The 16,722-nt window shown below is 46.9% G+C and overlaps 1 long non-coding RNA gene across 1 annotated transcript; it reads right to left on the bottom strand.

Annotated features, from left to right (window-relative positions):
- Positions 1-12,505: 12,505 nt before the first annotated feature.
- On the bottom strand, positions 12,506-14,104 carry LOC142046312 (uncharacterized). The gene is made up of 2 exons (XR_012655201.1): positions 13,910-14,104; positions 12,506-12,765 (listed from the first exon to the last, which is right to left on the bottom strand). It is a non-coding gene; the product is annotated as an uncharacterized LOC142046312 (long non-coding RNA).
- Positions 14,105-16,722: the final 2,618 nt, after the last annotated feature.

Genomic DNA, 16,722 nt, shown 5'->3' with positions numbered 1-16,722 from the left:
CCAGCGGGGCCAGCGCGCGAGCGCCGACTCCGGGTCCCGGAGCGGGGCGGTCAGCGGGTGTCCGCGCCGCGCGGAGCTGCTGCTGCAGATGTGGAGTCCGCAGGGGCCGGTCCCGGCGCCGGCAGCGGGAGGCTCATGCTGGCCGCAGGGCGCCCTGTGTGCGCTGAGGCTTTGCAGCCGCCGCGGTCACTGCGCCGGGGGGTGGGTTAGTGGCGAAAAGGGGAGAGAAGGAGGCAGCAGCCGCGGGAGCTTTTATCGCAGCGCTCCAGACCCTGCCAGAGTCACTCCCCCCGCGGCAGCGATGCGCACGGGATCTGCCCAGTCCCCTCCGCACGCTGCGGGAGGGGAGGGCAGCCGGGTGTCCTGCTGCTGCCTCCGCGGCCGGGCGCACCCCGCATCCCCAAGCGCCGCTCCGAGCGCAGCGGGGTGAACTACTGGGGGACGAAACGGGGGTGGGAGATGTCCAAAGGCGGCGGAAACTTCCCCGGGCATGAGACCATCAGGGAAGTACATGGCCACATGAAGAGGACCCTTCCCCCAATCGCTGCCTGTCGGAGTGGGGGAAGGACGTGTTAATAATGGGCCACCCTCGCCCTGGGGGCAAGTGCCCCTCCCGGTGTGTTGTTTCGCTGGTTGTAGTCCCTTGTCAGCTATCCCACAGCTATTGGGTTTCATGGCAGGATGTTTACGCATATTGAATCGGGGCTTGAGCCGACCTAGGATTTCATTACACGTGTTGCGTGTTTCCCTCTTCGGGATAAGCACAGCTTGCGTTACACCTTCGCTTGTTATGCAGGTGTATGAATGATGGTTATTGCTGCTGAGAGTCGGGGACTAACACAATGGCGGGGCCAGGCCTGATAGAGCAGCAGGAGCTCTGCAAACTTGCACGCCATCCTGCCGTTCGCCCCGCAGCTGCTCCTGCCGGGGCTTGCCCAGAGCCCCCGGCCCGGACTACCGGGTGGATCTCCTGTGTGGGATGCCCACCGCCTGGCTTTCTAGCTGGTTTATACTCCGACTGGCAAACGCAGTGACCGGAGCTTTGTGCAGACTGACGTTTGTGGTATTGGATTTGTCACTTATCTTCCGCTGAACCTATTTCTACCTAGGGGGGAGTAAAATGAAGTATCAGCAAAGAGCACTCGATTTAAACTTATTTCCCAGTATTTTGCTAGAATTTTGTTATAATGGAAAGTGCATTTGCTTCAAAAAGGTTTTTGTGGATGTTCAAAAACATTTTTTTTCCAGCCTTATTGTCTCTCATGCCTGGTTGGAGAAAGCTCTGTAAATCATTCATATCAAATCACTTGGCATATTCCCATCTGATTATAATCTGTCATAAATACTACTATAGAGCATAATTTTGCAGAATGTTTATATAACTGTACATTTCCATTATAGTGCTGTTCCTTCAGCCTTGTTTTCAGAGAAAGCCGCAGGGAATGGCTAAAGTAATACGCAAAGAGGCTTCTATTTATATGGGTCAGATCCTCAACTGGTGTAAATTAGTATAAATCCTCTGCTTTTTGAGGTTTTTTTCCCCATCCTGTACCAACTGAAAAGATTCTTCTGTTTTGTTTAACCAGTAAGAATACTATATTGAGTTCAGACTCTGCTTCCTCTTTGACAAAGTCCAGCGAATAACAGCGCTTAGAAGAGACATCTGACAAGAGTCCATAGGGGTGGCATGGGGGGGGACAGCAAGCATTATTATAGTAATCAAAAATAAAGACGTGTTTTTCCACATGGTTAAGAGCAGCAAAAAAGGCCGGGTTCAATATATCTAGGGTCACTCTTGACAAATAACGAATCCAAACAAATAACTAATCCCACCCAAAACCCTAGGAAAACCAAACATTCCCTTCACAGGCAGGACTTCCCCACTCCCAGACTGTGTACAAACAAGGACATCTTTATTAAGGGAAAGAGAACACAGTCATACACTTGGAAAAACACAGCAACATAACATAAATAGGTAGACACACACACATATGTATGCAAATAAAGAGTAAAATACACTTCCCGTTCCAGCAATCCATCTAACGCCCATCTCACCCACCAGTGAGAATGTTTCACAGGTATTAAAAGTGCCTGGACCATAACACCTCACTCATCCTCCAAACCCCACTCATAACTGGGATCAGGGATTAGTAGTAGAGTGTCTGTGTCTGAATATTTATCTCTAGTCATAAGAAAACTGCTTGTCTGGAACCACAACTGCCTACCCCATCTTAGTGATTCAACTTTATTAAAGTGCTGGAAAAGCAGGACATCATGGTAGCGTACTCAGTTCTTCTTCTGTTCTCTACATCTTCTCTCAACACTGTAATCAGCCTGCATTGCCTCTTCCAGCAAGCCCCCAAAAGAGGGGAGCCAAGAGCACTTAGGACCTCAGCATAGAATCTTGACTGCTTGAAAATTAGCTCTTTGCCCTCAAGCTTCTCTGGGAGCCCACATCCTATGAAATCTAAGTTCGTGTATAATTATGCTGACTAGAGGAATTTTTTCCTTTTCAGCAGTAGAGAGCTCTTTCCCCTCTGAAGCTTTTGGCCATTAGACTTACAGAGAGAAGAGGCATATCAGCCATCCACCTTCATATTAAGGATTCTCTCTACACTATGTTTTTCAAGTGCTTTGTCCAGTTTTTTTTTAAATTGTAAGATGTAGCTTCTCCCACTTCTCATGAGAGACTGTTCCACTGCATAATTATTGCACTATGCTAGTTACCCCCTAGTTAACATTGCAGTGAAGGTTCTATTTAAAGCTAAATTTTGCATTCTAAGTAATGCTTTCAGTGAGGTCTCATGCAGGTACAGTAACTCCTCACTTAACGTTGTAGTTATGTTCCTGGAAAATTCGACTTTAAGTGAAATGATGTTAAGCAAATCCAATTTCCCCATAACAATTAATGTAAGTGGGGGGCGGGGATAGGTTCCAGGGCAGCTTCCTCTACTCTGCAAGCACCAGGGGTGGGGGCCTCAACTCTCAGCCCACCCACTCCACCACTTCCCCCAAGCCCCAACCCTTGACCCACCTCTTCTCCCTTTACTTCACAGGCTGTGTCCTGGCTCCTCCCTCCCCTTCTAAATGTGGCAAGCCAGGAGGTTTGCCGCCTTTAGGAGGGAGGGGGAACCTGAGCGCCTAGTCCTTGCTTCTCCCTCCCTCCTGCCTTGAAAACACCGCAAGCAGGGCCGGCTTTAGGCCAATTCCACCAATTCCCCCGAATTGGGCCCCACGCGTAAGAGGGCCCCACACCCAGTGAGAATCTCTTCCCTGGCTAGAGGCGCCTTTTTAATTTTTACTCACCTGGCGGCGCTCCGGGACTTCGGCGGTGGGTCCTTCGCTTGTTCTGGGTCTTCAGCCAGCGGGTCCTTCAATGCTGCCGAAGATCTGGAGCGAGTGAAGGACCTACCGCCGAAGTGCCACCGAAGACTCGGAGCACCACCCAGTGAGTACAAGCCCCACGTGTTTTTTTTAACATTTTTTTTGGTCTTCCCTGCCAGGGCCCCGTCGAAACTGTTCAAATTGGGCCCCGCACTTCCTAAAGCCGGCCCTGACCGCAAGCAGATGATTGCTGCATTCCTGAGGCAGGGAAGGGAGCGAGGAGGTGCCCTGAGTCCTCGTTCCTCCCCACTCCCTCCTGCCCAGGACAATCAGCTGGCTTGAGGTGTTTTCAAGGGAGGAGCGAGGACTAGGGCAGGCTCCCACTCCCACCTGCCCCTTCCCCGCCTCCTCCCCAGGGCAATCAGCTGGCTTGTGACATTCGAGAGAGAGGGGAAGCCTGCGCGCTGAGTCCTCCCTCCTGCCTCCAAAATGCGGCAAGCCAGCTGATTGCCCCAGATGGGGGAAGAGGAGGGGAAGGTGTTGATTTGCTGGGTTTGCCAGCAGGCGGGAGGTGCTGGAGGGCGTGTGCCTAGGGAGGCTGACAGCTGTGGAGAAAGCAGGGAGCCAAACAAGGTAAGAGTGGAGCATTGCACAACTTTAAATGAGTATATTCCCTAATTGATCAGCAAGGTAACAATGAAACAACATTAAGCAGGAGGACTTTTAAGTGAGGAGTTACCCTACAAGCTAACATCTGAATGAGCTCTCCCTTGCCACCTAGTGATGAACTGGGGTGTGGCAGACTGACAATTTCCTGCAGTATACTACTAAATGAAGTTTGCTGAATTATACTTGATTGAATTCTGTTAATAGATTTGGAGTCTGTTGTATTAAAATGTAACTGCGTATGTGTTATTGTATATATTTTCATGGGAAGGGTAAATAGGAGAACAGCAAGAGACGATTAGGCAAATTAACTCAGGTTGTAACCTCTTCAGAGAAACCACCCCCATGGAAATGTATATGTGTACTTGTTCAAACTGGTTTCTCCAGAGAGCAACAAAGGAAAGACTTTTTGGATAAATATCTTAGTTTTAAACTGGCACGTAGCCTTCTTCCTGATGCAGCAAACAGACAGACCTTCAATCCTTAAGATAGCGGGGTTGGAAGGACTGGTCCTGCCAGAATCCTTATTAGGGTTGGGGTTAATTCTGGTAAGCTTGTTGGCATGGAGGTAAGTTATTTTATTGTTTTTCATGTATTTTCTCTGTAATGCTTTTTACCTTAATAATAAATTAGACTTGCATAGAAAAAGCTGTGTTGTAACTTGTAACTGTAGCAATTCTCCTTATTAACCATCTCTGAGGAGAAAACAACCAAGCGTCCTTAGGCAACATGTCTGTGCTGGGAAATATACAGTGAAGGCAGGGAACTGTGCAGCCTGGAAATACTCTGGTCAAAAGGAAGAGAGGTGATAGCCAGGGGAGCTGGAAGCCTGAGAATGGGTGCCCTTGCTGGATCACGGAGGGAAAATACACAGTGCTTAATTTGTAATGAAAGAGGGCCAGGGCCAGGGCCAGCTCCAGGCACCAACCCAGCAAGCGGGTGCTTGGGGCAGCCAATGGAGAGGGGTGGCACTTCTGGCTCTTTGGTGGCGGGTCCCTCCCTCTCAGAGCGAAGGACCCGCTGCTGAATTGCTGCCAAAGACTGAAGTGATGGCGGTAGAGCTGATTGTGATCGCAGCTTTTTCTTTTCTTTTTTTTTTAAACTGCTTGGGGTGGCAAAAATCCTGGAGCCAGCCTTGGCCAGGGCTCCAGCATCTGTTTTATTTTTATAATTCATGTGGCAAGCCCAGAGGTGCCGGGGCTATGAACTGCCAAGCCTAGAGCTTCTGGAGCTCAGTCTTGGCGAGCCCTGGCACAAATTAAGCATTGGAAATACAGATGCAGTTGCCTTGCACCGTGACATAGGGGGAAAGAACTCAAGAGCATACCTTATTTGCATAGACACACCTATTTTGTCTAGGTAATCATCAGACAGACCCACTTTGTCAAAGTGATCAATTTTGCTTGTTTTGGGTTAAAATTCACTTTGGTCTTGAATGCATGCTTAATTCAATGTTGTTATCCTCATTGAATGAGTAAAGGATAGCAGAACTGTACTTAATATGCCCTAGTGTGTGGGTGGGGGCGGGGGAGGGAGATTCTCCCTAACTTTAACCTCATTCACTAAGCAGGGGGTAGTGATGAAAAATTCAAGTGAAAGTTAAAAGGGGTGAGTATTTGGTTGTAAAGTCTTTGTTTAAAGAACTCTAGCTACAAAAAACTGATTTTTTCCTTCCCATGTTTAAAGACAGATGATAAGATTCAATTTAGAGTATTCAATTTCAATGTATCTGCTCAATGGTCATTAAAGATCAAATCACTGATCAGCTGTGGGGATAGTTTTGTGATAAAAAACAACATGGAGGATGTAGTAGTGAGTTTCCTCGCTACCTGTTGAAATCACTAAGAACTGGGTTATGTGAAGGAACCTCAGAATTTGATACTGCAGCTAGAGGCAAATGCAGCAGAGACAGCAGTGAGCAGTGGCAAATGCAGCAACAGGTGGCAGCAGGGACAGCAATGAGAAGCAACAAAGTTTGTTGCAACAAGCAGTGACAGACAATAGTGACAGTGGTGAGCAGCAGCAAACGTGTTAGTCAACTCCCCCTTCATGTGTGAGACATGAACCCATGCAAGTGTACCCTTGAATTGTCTGACTTTGCTGACTGCGAATAGCTAGCTGCGCAATGGCACAGAAGGGAGTGATGTATTAAAAGGACATTCATCCATCAGACTTTCACATCATGTGAGAAGTTAAAGCAAAGGACACTGCCCAAGATTCTGCTGGGTTGGTGTTTAGTTATGGTTTGCATACTTTTGTATCACTGGTACAGTGTTTTCCCAAATTAATGCTGAATTCCTTCTGCTCTTAATAAAAGTTTTCTTTTGTTATACACAGACTCAGTGCTTGTGAGTGGGGAAGTATTGCCTCTTAGAGGCAGCATGGGATAGTATTTAGTTCTTTACCCAGATATCTGGGTGAGGGGTGGCACTGTTCAGGTTTTGTAATGTTAAGAGGAACCTTTTCCCAGGACTCCCGTGGCTATTTAAAGGGCCAGGGCAGTAGAAGCAGGGTCGCCCCGGGCCCTTTAAATAGCCCCCAGAGCCCTAGGGTAGCAGAGGGCTCTGGGGGCTATTTAAAGGGCCGGGCGGTAGAAGCAGGGGAGCCCTGGGCCCTTTAAAAAGCTGCCGAGCCCCGGGCTGCTGCTGCTACCCCGAAGGGGAAGGGAGTAGGAGGGGGCACTTACTGTACAGGGTGGGCTGTACCTGCACCCCCTTCCCACAGCCAGCCCCTGTCTCCAGCCAGCCCCACACCCCCGTTTTTACTTTTTTTTTTTTTTTTTTTAGTATTCCCTGCTGAGGACCCGCCAAAAATGTTCCAGTTGGGCCCCACACTTCCTAAAGCTGGCCCTGGATATTGAACCCAGCCCTTGTTTCTGTCAACACCACCTGGCTGAAGGGTTACACATGGTACCAAGAAGAAGGTCTAAAATGTAAAATATGAATAGTTATTTCAGCTTGGTTTTGGAGCTGCATGACAGAATGTTAGCAATATTGGAACCCATGTGCGTTGTGCAAACTTCTTTACAGAGCTGCAGCTATCAGCTCTCTTCCTCTCCCCATCCTCCAGACTTATCAAGAAACATTATGGGGACAAGAGAAGAGAGAGGAGTAGAGATGCTGGGAATTGAAGCTGTATCCTGCTCTCCCCAGTTATCCTGTGGGAAATGCACCTGGACATCATCAGCCAGAGAATCCAGTTGTAAAATGCAGCCTGAATCCCCTCTCCTACCCTCCCCAATACTCCATCACTGGGGAAGGGCTGCCTAGGTTACTGTTCCAGGGGGTGGGGGGAAGGCACAAGTTGTTTCACTTTGCACCTGTCCATAAAGTGGGGAAGGGGTCCTATGGTTCCATTTCTCCTATTCAAGGCTTCCCTGTATACTATATGCCTATCTCCAGTGAGTGATCCAACTCTGGATCGCCAGTCACAAGTGCCAGTTTAGCAACTCACAGATGGATCATGAGAATCATAGGCCACATCTACTCTACAAAATTATGGTGACTTAACTTAGGTCGGCATACTGCCACCCCAGTTATTAAATCACTTGTGTGTGTTCAGGGCCGGCGCTTCCATTTAGGCGACCGTGCCAGGATTTGGGAGGGCGGCATTTTGCTGCCCTTGGAGGCAATTTGGCGGTGGGGGATCCTTCCACGCTCTGGGTCAGCAGCGGCAATTCTGCGGCGGGTCCTTCACTCGCTCCAGGACCCGCCGTCGAAGTGCCCTGAAGATGGGGAGCGCGGAAGGACGCCCCCCGCTGCAGAATTGCCGCCAACGACCTGGAGCGCGGAAGAACCCCCGCCTAGGGCGCCAAAAACCCTGGTGCCGCTCCTGTGTGTGTTCACCTGCAAACTCAATCATGTGAAGCATGGATAGCACATGAAGCGTGGCGTGCACACTAAAATACATAACTGAACATATGCACAGATAAAACCCCCCCACTAACACAGGGGTCAGCAACCTTTCAGAATTGGTGTGCCGAGTCTTCATTGATTCACTCTGATTTAAGGTTTCGCGTGCCAGTAATACATTTTAACATTTTCAGAAGGTTTCTTTCTATGTCTATAATATATAACTAAACTATTGTTGTATGTAAAGTAAATTAGGATTTTAAAATGTTTAAGAAGCTTCATTTAAACTTAAACTAAAATGCAGAGCCCCCCGGGCTGGTGGCCAGGACCCGGGCAGTGTGAGTGCCACTGAAAATCACCTTGCATGCCGCCCTTGGCACCCATGCCTTAGGTTCCCTACCCCTGCACTAACACTTAAGAAAATTAGTAGCGAAGGCACTATATGACTGAGCATGCGGGACTGTAAACAAAAGTCTGCACTGCTATTGCATCAATCCAATTATGTTAACCATGATTCTATGCCACTCGGGGAGATGGTGTTACTAAACCAGTGTAGAGAGGCACTTACATTGGCAGGAGTCAAATTTATGTGAAGACACTTTCACAGCGAGGTTGACACAAGGCAGCTTACGTTGACCAAACCCTGTGCTTTAAACTCACCTCAGCAAGTAAGGTTTAAACACAATTAGCTACCACAAAGCTGAACATGATTTGTCCTGATCTATGTTGACTGTTATGCTGCATCATGTCCAGCATTTTATCATCACAAATGTTCACAATCGTGTTCAGATGGCAATGTTTTGTAATGGAGACCAAGCTTGAGACTTCAACTGACATGTATGCCTCTCTCTAATCTAATACAAATTGCACTGCATATATCTTTCATTGCCTTCAATCATAAACAGGAATCTTGCATGTTTCCTAGCCAGACTTGTTGGATCTTTCATTAGCCACTCTTTATTTCAGTTTTTGCTTCCTCCTTTAGCCCATCTCCTCGCTTGTTACAACCTGCTAATGTAATGACATTACAGCACCCAAATTTTCCCTTTTTGCTGCCTGCTGTTTACTGCATGACTAAAATTTTGAATGTGCTGTATTTTTAACTCCTATCTCTGCTAGCTATTTGAGTTTACTACTCAGCACTAACCTCCACTCAGCTCAAACTCCATTACTGCAGAGTATGAAAATTTTACCAGACAAGTTCTAGTTGATAACCATTTTTACCCACAGTGGCATTTGTAAGTTTCTGAGAAAGGCACTGAGATTCCTATCAGGTTTCCTACTCCATCTGGTAAGGTACTGAGATTCCTATCAGGTTGCTATTTCTGGCCATTGTTCTTTTGCATGACTCTCTGGTAGTAGATATCTGATAAATTTGAAGACCAGCTCCCTTCTACCTGCTTGGTGAATGAGCTTTTTTGTTATCTTTTCATCCCACTGAGACCCTCCTGGTAGTTGAATGTCATTACTATTCCTATCCTTCCCGAGCCCACTGACAGTTAAGGCAGATTTCTCTGATATTCTACCCTTTCTCTCATTTCCAGTATATTTATCCTTCTGCACCACTATTATTAATTCTATTATTATTATTTATAAGTATTTATGTTGCACTAGTGCACAGAGCACAATCAGGATCAGAGCTCTGTTGTGCTAACACAAGGATGCATGTCTTGCTCAGAAGAGCTTATATTTTTAGGCCCAGACCCTGACACTGCTTTCATAGGGGCAAAGCACTGCATGCATGAGGAGCTATCTTGACTTCAACACTGGTGTCCACCCACACAGAGGCAGTTGCAGAATCAGGGCCTTAGACAATGGACATATGAGGCACGTGGAAAGAGACACACTCAAATAAATACAATGATATGGTCTGTGTTATTTTTTTTTAAAAGGCTATAAATGAAGTAGATGCCAAGTGTCCGCATTCCCTTCCCTCCTCCCCCAACCTAACCATTGTTTGCTATCTGATGTCTGATAGGTTTCATGACAGATGTGTGTTTTGAGGAGGGATTTGAAGGAAGAGATTTATGGATTACTTTAGAAAAGGAGTTCTATGCGTAAAAGGCAGTGTGTAAAAAGATGTGTGGAGGTTTGTGTGAGAAGCTGATAAACAAGCAGATAAGGCTGGTATTGTCAGAACAGAGAGTCTGGAGGCAATACAATAAAAGACCAAAGCGAACAGTTTTAGTGACTGTCTTTGCTGCTGCTTTCTCAAGAAACAGTAATATGACACTGATTGCTGGTTATGCTGATAATATGGCATGATTGCTGGTTATGTTGCTGCCCACGGGGTTTTCAGTGGCAGCCTAGGACTATGTCTACACTACAAAGTCTATGAGTATATAGCCCCTATTGTAGATGCAACATATGCCAACAGCAGGAGGAGTTTTGCTGGTGTAGGAACACAAACTCCCTGAATAACATTAGTTATGCCAGCAGAAGATCTCTTGTGTGTCTACACTGAGGGGTTTGTTGGCACAGCTATGATGCTAGGGGGTGTGGGTTTTTCACACCTCTGACCAACACAGCTATGCCACTATAAATATAGAGTAGCCCTAAGTCTAGAATCTTTAGTAAATTATTAACAGCAGCACAGGCAATGGAGCTCCAATTCACATTTGGAAGGTTATCTTAACATCTGTAAAATGAAAGCTTAAATTCTGCAAGAATTATTACTTGGGTCCCCTGCTCCAGAAGGAATGTTTACTATTTGCCCTATCTTAATCTTAATGTCTGAACTCATCCTGTTGCTATCTTGTTCAATAATTGACCGGCCACTCTGAGTTTGAAGATACTTCCTTCAAGTTTTAAAAAGTATATTTAAAAAAAAAAGTAGTAGAATTAATATGGATTACTAAAGCAATGGGATCGCGGAGAGAGTTATTCTGAGGAATGAATGAAGTTAATTGTTATGAAGTGTAATTGTTAATTGTCATCAGTTTCATTCCGAATCAGCTTCAGTCCCCACAAATGGAGTTTTGCCCTGGGCCATGCTGCAGGCAGACCTAAGAAACCACTGTTCTCCTGCTTAACTAAAGATATATTTTCTCGAGGCCCTTTGGCTACCATAATTCCAGCCTGCATGTGCCACGGGATCCCAGAATTTGCCAATTGTTATTGTTTTAAGTCAAAGCCATATTTGAGCTCTATCAACACAAAATGATATCTTAAACCAGTTAATTACTATTTTTAAAACTCATATAACCCAGAGCCAGCTGAACCTAACATATAATGTATTCCTTTAAAAATGTATTACTTAAAACTGTCAGAACTGAAAAATCTTTACTGTGTATTGGCACATGAATGACATTTTCAAAAGGAGTTAACCAAGTATGAATGAGAAAAAATCTAGACTAAAGCTAAGAAAACCTCAATCTCTGGAAACCTTTAAAGAGTCAGTATAAATACTGTATAGATCCTACTACACTCACTATTGTGCTAGCAGGCTGCTCAGGCAAGTTTTGGAGGAATTATTGTGGTGTACAAAATTTTCAGCAAATTGTGATAAGACTAATGCCCCAGTTTGATGAATTCAGAGTTAGTAAGAGGTTGAGTTTTGGTTGGTTGGTCTTTTCAGTTACTTGAGAAGAATTTAAAAACAAAATGTTTAAAAACTCATCACTAGAAATGTACCTACTTATGCCAGCAGTAATTTTTGCTCATAGTCACTACAGAAAATGAATGAAACGTCGCTACAAAATATGAACTTCTTCATTTCACAAACTGAACACAGATCCTCCTGCTACTGTGACTAAAACCTTGTTAAACTTAATTTAAAAGTTAATTGGAAAGAAAATGACAAAGGAGTTGCATTCTTTCATTACTGCTGTACAATATATCAAAATGGCCTCAAGTATAATTAAAAATATGTAGTTAACTTATTTTTTCCTGCTTCTTTCTTACATTAGAACCTCCAAATCTTGAATTAATATGTTTTGTCAGAGGACCAATTGGAGGACTGGAGGTTTTAAATAAAACAGTGATATCACAATAGGCTGATACCTAAGATATAGCTTTCCTAGTCCTCAGCTGAAAGAAGGGTTGTTCAGTTTGTAACAGAGGCGTTATGTACATCATGGCGTAAGTGGTAGCATACATCACCAGCATAGAGGTGTTTTTACCACCATATTGTCTAACCCTGTTCGGAGCTGCCACTCGACGGGTGTGCTCTGAAAGCAAGACTTCAGAATTCTGTTCCCGTTGGCAAGTGGGTGAACATAATGTCCATGCAAGATAGTAACCATGTTCCAGATCCTCAAAGGTGTTTAGGCTCCTCACTCCCATTGAAATCAATGGAACTTATATGTCTAAATACCTTTGAGCATCTAGGCTCAAATACCTTTCAATTTTGTTAATGACTTCAATGGGAACAGGACTGGTCCATCCCAATAACAAAAGATTTGGACATGACTGGAACTGCAGCTGATTGCAGGACCCTGGCTCTCTCCATAGTCCTTACATTTACTCATTCCTGACCTGGCTCAGAACTCCACAGGTAAGTAGCTATGGAACCTCCTAATGTCAGCACACTTCACTCAGACCAGCAGTCCTTATCTGCTAGAGCCTGATCCATAAGGACATTATATTTAAAAACATAAATTCTTTATAAATAGAGATACAAATTAATAGTTAAATGAGATAAATAAGGAGCTGGAACGATTCTGGGCCCCCACATAATATTTTTTATTATAGATTAGATAGAGCCTTTCAGGAATCAGCTTTACACTCCAAATCAAACACTCCCAACTTATTACACTATTTAGCCAAGAGGTTCAGATGAACACATAACTCTAACAGGAAATTAAGTCTGACTAACCAAAGAAAAGAGTTAAATGAAACTGCAAATACAAACTCATAACAATGTTTCTCTCAAATGCCATTTACTGTGATGTGTTCCCTGAATCACCAGCAGTGCATGCCAAACCTGTGGGGGAAAAAAGAGAAATTGAGCTTCTTTTTGGCTTAATTGGCTTGTGAGCTGTTTGTTGGCTAGTTTTTTGTTTATAGCTTGTTGCTTGTTTGGCCTGCAGCTTGTTGCTTCTTTTTTTTTGATTGGCTCCTGGCAAGCAAGGGCAAACGGGGGAGGAGGAGAAGTCAGGGATGCACAGTGCGCCCACCACACTGCACCCAGGGGGGTCGAGTCACATAGAGTGTTGGGGTTCTTAGGGATTGGTTTGTTTTGGCCTTGTTTTGAAATGGGATTAGCTTGATTTTTGGTTTATTGTGAAAGTCGGGGTGCTTATTTACTGCATGAAAGTTGGCAACAGTGGCACACACAGTTGTGTATCACACACATGAAACTGTTTGGCTATAAGCCACCATGTTATGGAGTGAATGGTCCCCTCTCAGGATCTGCTTTCACAGTCCCTCCCCTTAAACTGACAACATTGTCTCAGCAGAACCCAGCTGTCTGCCACTAAGGCCTCACCTAAACCTGGCCTCACCTAGTTTTTAGATAAATTAGACCCTCACCTATACAGAGCAAGCAACCACGTTTAGCAACTGTATTTAGTTAAAAATTGCTACATAGTGTGTCAAGACGAGCCAAACTGTGTTATAGCCAGGTTTTATTAGCCCTGGTACAGACAGAGCTCACACTGACCATGTCCATGCTGACTAACCGAACCAGGCTTTTGCCCAATTAGCCACACGCATAAACTATGTTACCACCCAGCTGCTTTGTGTACCCAGTGGGACCGTAGCTTGTGACATGATTTGGGGCAGTCAGCCCATAGCTATATTGTGTTTAAACTGAGTTCACCCAGCACGTGCTTCCCTAAGTGGGGTCTTAGAGACAGTCCCTGACTGCAACAACAGCTTTGGGGACCCGCTTCCAGCCAGTGCAACGCCGCAGCTCTCTCTGTTCTGGGTCACAGAAAGCTCTGAGCATGAGACGGGAGCCGCACACAGGGCACCTGCATTGCGACTGGGCGCCGGAACACACAAGTGAGTCTCGGACTGTGTGTGTGTGTGTGTCAAACTGGGGAGGGAGGAGCAGCTCGGGCCAGAGGGCGGCGGTGAGTCCCTGTCACGGGGGCGGGGCGGGGCGGGGCCGGCCCTACGGGTACCTAGTTCCGGGGAGCAGAGACGGGACTCGCTGGCCCGGGCGGCTGTAGGGCCCTGGAAGCACAGATCTGCCCCAGCCCTGTGGGCTGGCTCTTGCCGCTCGGCCCCACCACTGGGGCTGGAGCCGCGCCGATGCCACGTGGGAGGCGGAGGAGCCGCCGGCGCCGCCGGCCTGGAGCCCCGGGGCTCCTCCAGGCGCAGGGGGGCGCCGCTGGCGGGCGCCGAGGGCGGGAGGCTCCCGGCGACGCGGGCAGGACTCGGCCTGCCCCGCTGGGCCCCCGCGGGAGGAGTGCTCGGCGGCGCCCAGGGGAAGCTGGGCTAGCGGCGCGTGTGGTCCCGGCCCCGCCGGACTAGCGCGCGGTGGCCTGTCGGGGTCTTTCCCACCCGTGGGCCGCCCCCGTTCCCGCTCCTCGCCCGCTCCTGGCCCCCGGCCCCCCGAGCGCAGGGCACGGCCTGCCCGCCGCGCTGGAATCTTTCCGGGGTTGCCGGGCTGCGCGGGAGCGGGGCCCGCGGCAGCAGGGCGGGGCGCGCCGCGGCTGAGGACCGTGTACGTGAACCCCAGGTGGCTGGAGCGGCAGGCGGCCTTGGCGGCGGCCCCAGAAGGCCCGGTCGGGCCGCAGGGCCCTGAGGCTGCGAGCGGCTCGCTGGGGTCTCTGCCCGCCACCCAGGGAGAGCCCTGCTCTGAGGCAACGAGTCCCTACGTGGGGCTGCGGAGACCCCTGGGCTACCAGCTGGCGAAGGCCACCAAGGAGCGGATCTGGAGGGGGGAGTTCATTGACCTGTTCTCCTTGCTCCACACAGAGCTGGCCCCGGAGCACGAGCCTGGCCAGGGGCTGGGGGACACGCTGGACCAGTGGGTCTCCGCCTTCCTGGTGTACGCCAGTGTGCTGTGCGAGAAACACCCCAACAGGTGTGGGGCCATGTTCAAATACCTGGATGTCATCCGCAAATTCCACGCCACCTACGGCGGCACTTCCTGGCTGCACTACGATGAGGACTTCAGGCGGCTGGCGGCCAAGGACCCCACCATGGCCTGGGGGGATGTGAACTTGAATCTGTGGATGAAGTGGATGGCCCCGTTGAAGCCATCAGCAACCAGGCAGCCGCAGGCTGCGGGTGACCAGCAGGCTCCACTGCGGTCTCAAAATTCCAGGACAGATGATAAAAGTCAGGTGTGCCGGGCTTGCAACAGTGGCACGTGCTCCCACACTGTCTGCGCATTAAAGCAGAAATGTACAAGATGCCAGGGGCATCAGGGTGCTGCCCATGCATGCTGTGCATCCAAAGGGGAAGAGGAAGGAGGGCAGATTGAAAGACCACAGAAAGCAGAAGAGCAGCAATGCTCAGAATGTCACTCGAGTTGAGACAGGGCCTCACTCCTAATAGTCTAGAGATTTTTTCAAACAGATACAGATTATTTGGCTAAAAAAGTCATCTGTGGATTCTTAGTTGACTGATGCAGCATGGTTTAGGATGTAAACAAAGCTCCACCAAGTTAGAACAGAACTCTTAATACAAAATGTGTTCCCTACTTGTATTAATTTTTTGTACATGCTACTACCCAACAGAAATTAGTTATTGATACTGTTGTAATGTTAAGGCCCTCCCCAACAATCTGTTTTTCCTCTTTGTAAAGAATATGTTGCTTCCCAAGGAATCCCAGGTGGGTGGGAAAGAAAACCAGAAGACCTCTGATTGTTTTAAATATGTTCCTAATGATAAGAGTTATTCATATACAAAACAGAATGTGCATGAGATTTTGCTGTTGTCATTTTGGGAGGTTTTGGCATCTCCAGGTGGGGTGAAAGATAAAAGCTGGTCAAGAATGCATGTCAATGCAAGTGAGATAAACCAGAGTTTTGGTGGGCCACTGCTGATGAATAGAGAATTCAGGTCAAACTGAGGATTCAACAGATGAAATCCACAAGAGTTTTAGACTGCCTTGTGCAAAAGCACTAGAAGAAGGCCTTGTCTACATTGAGGATTTGCCATTATTACAGTCAGGGTGTAACTGGACTGGTGCAACCCCTAAGGTACATCTGGTGGAACTTGTTCCATTTGAAGCAGGGAGGGGCTCTTCCACCAGTACATATAGCAGTGCTGTCTGTGTGCATGAGCGGTTGCACCTGTCGAGTTATAATAATGACTGAAATGAAAGCAAATCCCCAGTATATACAAGGTCAAAGACTGAATATTGAGTCTCGGGTCAAATGTATGCTTTTTGAGAGGCTTTGTTAATGCATTCACTATTATTTTTTTTAATTGTTTTGAGGACGCTAGGAGGCAAACTAATTTTTGATGCATCCTTTTGGATTCTTGCTATTCTATATTATATTTTTATAGTGACTGGCACAGAGCTGTTAAAGGGTGGGACTGTAGTCGCATGATCTGGAGATAGATAACTTATGTAGAATTGCAAGTATTTAATCAGTCACTAAGGCCTGTGTTTTGTACCTTATCAAAACTGGTTTGTCTGAACCAACTGCAAAAACAGTGGAAATGGGTGCCATAGAATGTGTACCAAATAACAAGTACTATAATAGCTCCCAGTGCAGCTATTGTGGCATTAATACATTTTTGTAATGATAAGCATAGAGTATTATGCAATTTGTTCTGACATAGCTCTTTAGACTTCTCATTTCTGAAATGTTGCAGATCAGTTTTTACTTCACTGCAGATCTTACCATGTGAGTACTCTAAATATAACATGTTAAACATATTTTTCATCCTGTTAGTGGTTGGATTTGTAGTTTGTAATCTTAATCAGACTCTTAATTCTGTTAAAGGTTATTCTAATTATTAGTACTGGGCATGG

Source organism: Chelonoidis abingdonii, chromosome 1 (assembly GCF_003597395.2).
Source record: "Chelonoidis abingdonii isolate Lonesome George chromosome 1, CheloAbing_2.0, whole genome shotgun sequence".
In the NCBI taxonomy this organism is placed as follows: Eukaryota; Metazoa; Chordata; order Testudines; family Testudinidae; genus Chelonoidis; species Chelonoidis abingdonii.
Note: the sequence above shows the minus strand (reverse complement) of the source record. Positions and strands in the feature narration are given on the sequence as shown.